Here is an 11,150-nt window from a genome sequence, read left to right as displayed (position 1 = left end):
TGTGGCATCTTGATGTCACCTGGAGACAATGCAGAGTCTTGCCATTTGACCTGCCCGCGTGCTTGAATCCCAGCAGAGACATGCTTCAAGTTGTCAGAGATCAGGTTAGTCTACCTGAACATCCAATCTGTGCCATATCGCATCTGATGCCTAATGAAGGAAGGTACCAGGTAACATTAAGCGTTATGGTTTTGTGGCTTCAGCAGATTGTTATGACACGGACAAAAAATCTGGCCCATTTTGCGAGCATTTGTTTAATACCTACCAAATCTGAAATGGGACTGTGAGCTCAAAACGGAAACTACCATTTTAATAGCAATTTTCTCTGGATGCCCAGCAGTGATGTAGAAGATTTGACTAATTAGGCAGGTGGGTAGGCTGGAGTTAATGGAAAATGCAGTGGATTTGTAGTGAACAAATGTGTAGTGTCACTTGTAATGAACACGTTATTTCTGTGTTCACTTTGTATTCTTTACATACTGTATTCAAAAGGCAACTAATCTCACCTAGCAATTGCTTTAAGTTTGTAGTTTTATTTGAGCTGTAACGTATCTGGCATGAGATCGTCCCTTTGTGACAAAAAGTGATGGAGAATATCATGTTTGCAGACAAATTCCTGGTTATGTTATTCATTTGCTGTTTTGATTAGTAGAACAAATGGAGTGTGCCTCATTTCTTACTTATATTTGTTTGGCTTCAACTTCTAACCATTACATCTGATTCTGGCTCTTCCCACTAGATGTTTGACCTCATTCATAAAGTGTTTTATGATCTATGATGAAAAGCATGGATTAAAAGCCAGGTGGTGGGGTTATTAATATTATTATAGGGCCATCTGTTGCCAGATAATTCCCTCCTTGCATAGATACCTTCAGCTATGATCAATAAATTCCTTAAATTCTTATTTTACATAAAGTTAACTCAGATTTTTTTTTTTAAGACTATTTTGTATGTTAGTGTGCCAGTCTGCAAAACAGTTGCAACATTTTGATGAACCCACTTCTGGATCCTTTTAAAAAGTCATCCCTAAATGATATTCTTAATAATAATAATAATTCTCGAGCAATCAGAAAGTTCTGGCTGAATGAATGAAGTCCGTGACCTAATTCCAAGAGCTCTGGCATTGCAGAGTGAGCCCAGGGAGTATTTGTCTTTGACATGTGCATGGCTCACAGTGAAGTTAACAGGAACCACATACCTTTACAGAAGGGCAAAGCAGTTACTTGGATTTTTTAATTGTTTTCTCCTTGTGTGCTTGAGAGATTATAGTGCTTTCTATCGAATGAGAGACGCAGAGGATGATGGAGCGTGTCGTTACCTTGCTTGTCACACCTGATGGTCCTGGGGCTGGACAGATGATAGACTGCAGAGCAGACAGCTTTCGGATGGTTAATTTCTACCTAGGAAGAATGAGGAAATTCTCAGCCCTCCACATATGTACAAACTCCTTGTTAAATGACAGCTATCACCTCTGATCATAACAGTTATGGGAGGAACAAAACTTTGCCAATGGGAAATAAGCAGGTGAAATAAGCTTCCATACTGAGGCAGGACAAATGCAGATAGAAACCAGATTACATGTATTTTTACAATGAGGGCAGTTCATTTTGTGCCTCAGGTTGTAGCAGCATTTCAGTCATTAGCAACTCTAAAATCTGGACCAGATGACTTCTTGAGGTACAGGTTATAGCCAAAAACGGAGTGGATTTGGGCAAGCCAGCACAGCAGAGGTTGGACTAGCTAATTGCAAGCAATCTGTCAGACTGCCTGTGAAGGTCACAGCAGTAAAATTCACACCTCTGCTGTCAGCTGCCTCTGCCCTGCTAATGGACAGAAACCCTCTGTGTGTAAAGCCACGTGTCCCCTGGCAGTGGCAGTGACAGCTCTGCTGCTGCCATGGCAGCGCTGCTTCACCCAGCTGGGCTTTCCACCTGGGCAACTCCCATGCTGGAGTGGGAAATGCCCTGTGTGGCTCTGCTGGGTGCAAATATGAGTGCATTCGCCTACCAGTCAGAAGATAAGTGGAAAAAAAAACAGCCCAGGCATGGATTAGTTAGGCAGAAACATATGGTTTCCTTGATGACTAAGAGCATTTTGGAAAATAGACAGGTTCATGAGCATCGCTAAAATGTCCCTTACCTCCCACAAGTCTGAAAGAAGCAACCGATTGCTCATCGCCCTGCTGGTGCTCGCAGCCCTGCAGTGCTGGGAAGCTCAGCCTCTGGCTCACGGGAAATCCTGCCATTTCAAAATTTTCCTTTTGGCTTGAATCAGAACAAAAATTTAATTTCCTGTGAAATGGAATTTAGGGAACATTAATTTTAAAGCCACTAAAAGTCTTATTTCATCTGTGTCATTTTGATTATTTACATAAAATATGAACACATTGAATTCATTCAAACTTTAAATGACTCCCTTCTCCAAAAACCTGCCAAATAACATTAAACGTAATGAAGATCACATCTACCTTGTTTGAAAAAATGACTTCAGCTTCTCATCTTTGGAGGGGTGTGCATGTGCTAATCAACACTTCCTTGTTGAATATTTTGATTTAATCACAGTTTCCAGTGGAAAACATTCTCTTAAAACTTCTATATAGCTTTCCTCAGGAATATATAAAGGCAGTGTAATACCTGCTGGAGCCCAGGGGAAGGAGTAAGATTTGCCTGTGAAGGCTCAAGCACAGTAAACAAAAGAAAGTAGTTATTGCAGGTGTTTGAGAGCCTTTTGGGCAGCAACCAAAATGTTCATGTTCACTGAGGACAAATGGCCAACATGCATGTCAGCCAAGTGATGGCTGAACTTGTGGAGCTGAGATTGCTCTTTCCTAGGGAAAACAATAAAAAGACCGCTGCAAAACTAAGACTTGGCACCTTAAAAAAAAAGAAGTAAAAATAAAAAAATAAAAATAAAGAAAAGAAAGGGGCTTTAGTTTCTTGGGCTATCAAGCCAAAAAGTTCCCTGAGAAGTATATTAAATTTATTAAATTTTAATGCTAAATGAGCATTTAGATCTCATCTTTCTCCTGTATCATCTTGTTGTAACATCAAAACCCTCTTCAACCTAAATTCAATCAGGTAGCTTGGTATCTTTATCATTACAGGCAATTTCACTTCTTTCCACATCCTTTGTAGAATCCAGCAAATTGTTTAAGGCTAGCTTTCCCCCAGAATATCTAACCTTGATTTGAAATCATCGGTGGAAGGAGAATCGTCTGCCCCTTCCCCTAGCTTGTTCCTGGTTTAAAATGCCAGCCTCGCATCAGGCTCAGAGCTGGCCACACTTCCACTTCGAGCTGCTCATCCCAGTTGCCCATTCCTCCAGTGGGTTAGGGAGATTTGGGGACATGGTATCTTTTCCCTGTGAAAGTAGGTATGCCCTGTGGTGTCGCTTCTCAATCTCTCTTCTGTTAAACTGCACACACTGATCTTTAAATTCCTTATAGTAGGATTTTTATTTTTTTTTCACCAGTCCTTGAAACATCCTTGCAGCTCCTTTTGCATGCTCTCCGATTTTTAAAGTTACCTTTTGCAATGTGAGCATACCAAAGGCTTCAATCTATCTCACCGGTGACACTCAAACGTAAAATCAGGTCTTTACTCCCACGTGCAGCTCTGCTGTTCGCTCACCAGAAGGGCTTATTGGCCACAGCTGCTGGAGCAGTTTGGCGGCAGTGCTGTGCTGCTTACTTGCTCTGCATCTCCAGCCTCCAGGATCCGGTCCTCCAGTCGGTAGGGATGACCTCTTCATCGTATTTCTAGGTGTAAGACTTGGCTTTGGACACGTGACAATGCTTTTTCTTGTAACGAACCTAGTTTCTCACAAATGATCCAGATCACGGAGCCTAACTGCTTTGTTATCCTTTCTGCTCAGCACTGAGCCTTTGGTCATCTGCACGGTTTAGGTGTGGGGACTTTACATCTACTTTGTTTTTTCTCTTCCTCCTACTTCATCTATTTCCACTTTGTGTCTCCACATGGCAAGTTGGTTCAAGTTACTGATCCAGCTGATAAGCTGCAAGTTTCTGAGCTTTGAGGGAAGGTAGCAACTAGATTATTTTTAAAGTGGCTTCATTTTCTGATTCGGTTCCCTGCCTGGACATCCATGAGGGGACACTGGCACAGCCTGTAAGTAGTGCAGAGCCGGGTGAGCACCCGTTGAGCACCTTCCCAAAGTGAAGCGGTTGTGCTGCCAAATGCCTAACAGTAGCCTCGCTCAGAGCACTGCATGCAGCAAATCCCCCGTGGATATGACTGCAGCAATTCCTAATTCATTACTCATGTGCGTTATTGATACAGAAAAGTGATTACTTTTGAATGAGCACATTGTGTGTTACTAATCCAAGCGCCTTAGGAAATCTAAGTATATTGAAGCTGTGGTTGCCTTTATCAAACAAACTTGTAATCTCATTAACGAAGTAACAGTTATTTTGCATAAACCATGCTAAGTAGCTTATTTATATTCCAATTCTCTATCTGTTTCAACAATCTTTTCATTCTTCCTGCCTTGCATTTATTTTTCCTACCTATAACTAGGCCAGATCATTTGAATGTTGGCATGACGATAATGGGTTTCTAGTCTCCTGGATGTTATGCTTGAGACTTATGAAAAATTAGCATCAGAGAAATAAAGACCTGCTTGGCTAGCTTCTAGTTCCCTTCCAGGATTCCTGCTTGTCAAAGTGTTTCTGTTCAACACCGGTTATTTCAGTTTCTGTTCTGTTAATGATCCTCCTGTATAGGTGAATATTAACCTACCCTTGCAAAATCATCTGGCAGCGGTGCCAGTGCATGAGACTTCTTTCCAATTACAAACCAAAATATTTACTGAGCAGTAATACTTTCTATCCATTATTATTTAAACCATCTGGATATGGCCTCTTTTTTACAACTTGGAAAGAATGAAGAAAAAAAAAATTGTTCCTAGTCCCTCGACCACAGCCTTTTCCATGGCAAAAGGAGCTGTTAGTGCCATTTTTTCTGTCTTTGCGGCTCAAGATGTGCTGATTGCAATCTTTTCTTTTTCTTCTCTTTTTCTTCTTTCTTGCTTGAGGGGGCAGAAAAAGCATTGCTGCCTTTCCTGTTCAGCCAATAAGGACTGTTGTTCAAGTCATGCTTCTCCTCGTCTGGCAATAGGACCTTACAAAGAGTCAGTAAATGTTTCCTTAGGAGCTTTTATTCATATTTACGTTAAACATAAAATTAAGTATGTTAGATGTGTTATTAAGTTAACAAATATTTAATCTTTTTCCACCAAACAATTTCAGTTAAAAAGATCAGCTTTTGGAAATAGGTTAATTTCATGTGTGCCCATGTCTGTGTTCTTGCTAGAGGTGCCCACAGCTCACCTCTAACAGGACTTAACCCTGATCACTGCCCTGTGAACGGCTGTCCTTGGCCAGTGTGCTGGCTTTTCCCCTGTCCTCAGCACAACCCAGTCCGACACAGTAGCTCCATACAGCTGAATCCCATGTCTGGTAAAGGACCAGAGATCTTCAGAAAACATATACTTTGTCTTCTCTGCCCAAGACTTCAAGCAGCAGTGTATTAAATGGAAGGGTGTGTGTGTCTTTTTAAACAAATGCTGCAAAATAAATCCAATCTCCTTCCACCCCATCTCTTGGATGGCTCACAGCTGCCTCCTGGTGTGCCCTTCTTCCTGATCAGCAAAGGGGAAATCGATGTAACATGTAGGCGGTGCAGGTAAGCGTGTGGTAAAAAGCTGTTCTGCTCTGATATTCCAGAAAGGCGGAGCAAGGTTGCAGTGGGAACAGTTGTGAGGTGGTAGCACGGTGTTGTCTCTGTCTTACCCATGACCCCTGTCCCCTGCTCTGCTGGCAGTTTGCTGCATTAGCACTTGCTCACTGACAGGTCATTTTTCACCTAGAAACATACAAAGCAACGTGCTTGACAAAATGTACATCGAGAAACTGGGCCAGATGCAACATTTATCTGGTGGCCCAATTTGTAATTGATCCTGAAACTGCAAGTTAAGGAGTCCTTATTTGCAGAGCTAAATACCAGAGCAAAAACTGAATTTTTTTTTTTAACCTGCCTGATTTCAAACGTGCTATGCTATTTATTGCCTCTTGGTTAGCTAATGCTTCCTGATATTACTTTGCAACATCACTGCTGCCCTAGTAGTGCTATAGCTCAATGCACTTTTCTTCTCCCTCCTCCCCAGAGAAGAAACAGACGGAGAGCAGGCTCCAGGTGCAAGATATCCAGTTGTGCTTTGCAAGCCCAAGAGGCTGAACTAAATCAGACCTGGGTGTGCCACAGCCAGGAAGGTCTTACATGATGTCATCTGGACGTGGTCCTGGGCACCCTGCTCTAGGTGGCTCTGCTTGAACTGCAGAGGTCCCTGCCACCCTCTGCCACACTGGGACTCTGTGCCTCTTCTGGGCAGGCTGACTCCAGCTCCAGCTAACCCAGCGCTGAACCAGTGCAGCCCCAGCATGGATGGTGAGGATGTCTGCCCAGCACCACAGTTGTTTTTTTTTTACCTCTGTGCACAAGGTACTCTGGGTAGAACTAATGCAAAAGCTGTGTTTTGTTGAGTGGCAAAAACGTGTGTGATGTGTAGCTGTATTAGGTTTGAAGCAGGGCTCTGTAATGTTTAAAAAAGAAAAAAAAAGTCATCTTCCAATTCAGAATACGTCTTGAGATGTTAGCTATTGGTGCCTCTTGTGTGCCATAAAAGCGGTGTCAGCTATGAGCCTTCAGCTCCTTTTCATGACTTTTCAGGACCATTTTGCCGTTGCTCAGTTTCAAGGTGCCTATTTGACGTACTTGGATAAAAAGCCCAGGTTTTCACAGAGGTGCTAGAGTTACAGGAAACTCAGGTCCACCCTAGAAGTGTCTGTGTCACTGTTGTCAGTAACATACATTTTTAAAGTTACTCATTAAAGGTGTGACAGACATTTTATGCAGGTTTTTGCTTTTCTTTGCAGCCAAACATCAGGGAGATGCATTACTGGTTAAACAGAGGTGAGCTCTGGCTTCATCAGAAACTTATCGGGGTGCGGCATAATGCAACCTCACTGAAAACAATTCATGGTGAAACAGATACTAGGGTGGGTAAGTCAGCAGTGCTGGAGAGTGGCGTGTGGGGGTGTGTGCAGCTACCTCCTCTGTCACCGTGTCTGCAAGGAAAGAAAATCTCTGAGAGAGAAATTTTCAGCTTATCCGCTACTGTTAGCAAAAGCCATGGTTAGTTTAACACGTTTTGTCAGTTAGTACTTGGTTAACGTGACATGAAATAAAATGGCATGAGCACATATCACTCTCTGTTAGGAGTTCCTAGTGAATGCTAATTAATTTATCATTCCACTTTCCATGCTGTACGTTTACACAGTAATGAGCTGTAGCCATCTGCTGGCATGAAATGATCTTTTTTTTTTTTTTCCATCCTTGTCTCTCCCTGGAAAGGAGAAGGGCAAACAGCCCTTCATGTTTTTCCTGACAGTGTAGCATATCCAGAAGACCTTTTGCTTAACCCTGACACTGGCATCAACAAATGCTAATTTACACAGCAGACTTTCTGTAACTATGTAAGACCAAGGAAAGAGTTTTTAAGCTTGTGCTGCTTGATGATTTAAGCTAGTTACTGTGAGCGTTTTGCCTTGGGGAAGTTCATGTAGTGTTTTAACAGAACAGTATCTGTACTTTTTCATCTGTACTTTTTCTTGAATGAGGAATCCACCGTAAGGGTTTTTTCACTCATTAGAGTGATAAGGTAAATACAATTCATCTTCGCCAGAAATCTGCCCTATAGGCAGCCGCTTCTCTAGCATGAATGTGCAAGTGCATAGAGCTGTGACAGCGGCATAAGGGCACTGCAAACTGATAAAATAGAAAGAAGGGGAAATAATTCAGACAAATGTTTCCTGTTTGAAAAAGGTGCTGCTGCTTTGAAAATATGTAACCACAATTTTCCAACTTCTCAGATTGTGGGTCCTATTTATATGGAAGATGCTGATGGGCCTTGCGTGAACTGATCTATATAAGAGCATATATACCTGTAATGGGGAGCCAGACTATATAGCTGGTTTGTATATGTACTTCAAGACACTGATTGAGCCTGAAGGATGAGTGAGGGGAAATGAGATCTTTTTTGCTTTAAATCGCAATTAAAAGTTTAATGACTGAGTAGAGGAGGGTGAGGGCATAGTTTGCTTATCTTGTAAAATCCGAAGCTCAGAAGTGCTCTTTTTTTCCGTTCTTTTCAATGTTATTTAAGACTTGGACTAAGCAATAACCCAGCGGTGATATAAGCATTCATTTGTGATAAAATGGTGAAGCAATTTGTGTTTGACTAGAAATTCAGGCTGGGCTTCAGAATCTATTGTGAAACCCTTTTGTTGAATTGTAATTGATTTTTGGTAAATCAAAATTTTCAGTAAAAGAATGTTTTGACTAAAAAATTGCACTCCACCTCTATTTTGGTCCTTTTTCTTTCCCTTCATGACCTGTCACTGTTAACAACCTGGATGCTCAGACATTGACTTTTGCAGATCAAGAAGAAAACACAAAAACTTCCTTTAAAATATTTGTTTAGCCACTTCAGAAGTTTGTAATAGAATATGTCCCTTAGTGCAAGCTATGCTTGCTCTTCAAAACCAGGTTGTATTTATCCAGGAATTGAGTAATCCTATTCCTGTATTCTTTTATTAGAGTTTCTACTAATTTGCCTAGTGCAGACGGCAGGTTTACCAGTTCTTTACTGTGGAGTTCCCCAGGTCTCTCTTAAAAATCAGTGTGTTTTTTGCAACATCAAGCCCTGAGGTACCAAGACAGTTTTAAATGAACAGTTGTCCACCGGTGCTGAAACCTCACCTATTTCATCCTTGATTTCTTCAAGAACTTCTCAGGGGATCATGGTGATACGTTAGTGCTCTCATTTTAACATTTTTTTTCAGTAACCTCTGCAGCCACTTAAACTTTCAGACATTTGCTGCCCCACTATTCTCCACCAAAGAGTTCCAGAACAAGAATCTCCCCAGCTTCATCCACAGTGAATACATATAAAAGGAATTCATTTTGCTTCTACACAGTACCTTGGCCCAGGCTTGCCCTTCTAAAGATGTCTGATCTTTGTTTAAAAAGTACGTTGAGTACTTTGACTCCTTGGAGGAACAGAAGTCACAAATGTCAGGAAGATCAAACAAAAAGGATGGGCAGGAAGAGCTGCAGGTGTGTTTAATGTACTAAACACACTGAAGACTCTAACACAGTGTGCTATCAAATAAACTTCAGTTCATATGGATTGAAAAGGGTATGAACTCAGAGTAGCACTCTGGCTGCTCTCTGGGTTTGTGTGAATAGGCAAATTTTTATCTGTCCTGTCAACATGAGGTGGTTAATCGCTCTTCTGGTGGTCATATGCCTGGGTAGTAATCAGAGAGCATTTGTGCATTCAGAGCCTGCTCTACACAGTGACATTTTTTTGTGCATATGTGTATGCATGCATGGATCCAAAGACTATAATTTATCTGTCTTGAGTGTCTGGACAATTTTATTGTTTATAACAACAGAAACAACATGGCATCTGCAGATCTACAATCATCTGTAATTATAGTTGTAGCATGTGTCTTCTCTTGTAGATTAAAATGCTTGCAAGAAATTAGTGAAAAATACACATTTCTAAGTTTTCTGATTCATTTTCTTCCATCGCCTCTACAGATCTCTCTCCCACACAGTTTCTTTCAGTCCTGCTGCTTTTATCTTGGTAGCATTATCTGTTTTCGCTTATCGTTAGTCGTGTGACAGCAACCTGCTGATTTTTCAATGGTTTCCAACAGCATTTATTATCTAGCACTCTTCTTCAATCAGTAGATCTCAGAAGCACAGTGCACTCAAGGGTATTCAGATAATGGGTTACAATCAACGACGTTACAGAGATGTGTTCTTCTATCTTTCTGTAGTACTTATTTGTGCATTTGGCAGAGAGTCATAATACCAACATTTGATGTTGTAATAGGGTTTTCTATCTAAGGGTCCCCAAGTGCTTTGCAAAGCACTGATAGATTCACTCTCCTAGACGTGCTGGGGACTCCAGTGACTCTTGGGAACACTGGGATTAACAGTTCCTATTTTACAGCCATGGAAGTAGGATTTTACCTTGTCTTAATAAATCTGTAGTAAGAAAACAGCTTCTTTATTTTCTAAGCTCTTCCCAAGGTTCCCTTGACGGAAGAGAGACAGGACACCTGAAGCCAGCAGATTTCCCTGGAGCTGCCTGGAGGCAGAGGTGAATCCCATGTAATGAGAGTGCCAGGGTAACTTACTACCTTTTTAGTTGGTCGTAGCTAAAGAATAAAGAAACTTCTTCCATATCACAAATCAGTGTGGAAAAGGTGGGATGGCAAGATGACCAGAAGGTAATGGGTGTAGTTTAGTCAGACTGTCTGTCCGAGTACAAAAGAAACACGAAAAGAAGAGAGAAGGCAAACTGAGGAGATGGAGCAGAAGTCTTTGTGACTCAGGCCTGAGAGAAATTGTGTTAACAGCAGTGCTGGATACTGAGAAGTTGGAAAAGCAATGAAATGTTTTGCTATCGTTTGATTACTAAACAGAATCGTGTCTCTCAGACATAAATAGACAGTCCTCTCCCTAATTCACTTCTGTAAATAACACGGTAGGTTGGGTGTGTTCACTACCAGCTGGAGTGGAACAGGGACAAAAGAACAGCACCTACAGCCCCCTGGTAAAAGAGAGCAAGGAATATGTATGCTGCTTCGGTTAAGCTAACTTCGTGCTTGCTAGGAGTAAGAAAACTGAGTTTGAACACTAGTAGTTAAAAGAAATAATTTTAAAAATAATGCAAGGGGACTACTGTACATTAGGTATTGGCAGTATTCCAGTACGATTTAGGGAAATTTACCTAAATACCAAGTCTTCCGTCAAAGGTTAACAAAACCAAGTTAACATTGTCACACAAAGAAAAAAAAAGTTTAATTGAAGTAATTTGCTGTACCTTTTTAAAAGTTCACAGAGTACTGAGAAACATTCAGGCTGGAAGTGTATTTGATATGAAAATTTACTTGGAAAAATTAGGCTTATTTCAAAATGCTCATAGAACGTGATACTATTACCTTGTTGATGGGTTGTCTTGCTGAATATGGCATGCTCTTTGTTTGTAAATGTATT

At 41.2% G+C, this 11,150-nt stretch overlaps 1 long non-coding RNA gene across 1 annotated transcript; it reads right to left on the bottom strand.

Annotated features, from left to right (window-relative positions):
- On the bottom strand, positions 1–2,807 carry LOC121068513. Its single transcript, XR_005818922.1, has 3 exons — positions 2,140–2,807; positions 1,319–1,400; positions 1–150 (listed from the first exon to the last, which is right to left on the bottom strand). It is a non-coding gene; the product is annotated as an uncharacterized LOC121068513 (long non-coding RNA).
- Between the last annotated feature and the right edge of the window lie 8,343 nt (positions 2,808–11,150).

Source organism: Cygnus olor, chromosome 3, assembly GCF_009769625.2.
Source record: "Cygnus olor isolate bCygOlo1 chromosome 3, bCygOlo1.pri.v2, whole genome shotgun sequence".
Lineage (NCBI taxonomy): Eukaryota > Metazoa > Chordata > Aves > Anseriformes > Anatidae > Cygnus > Cygnus olor.
The sequence above is the reverse complement of the archived record's forward strand: the minus strand, read 5'-3'. Positions and strand labels throughout refer to the sequence as shown.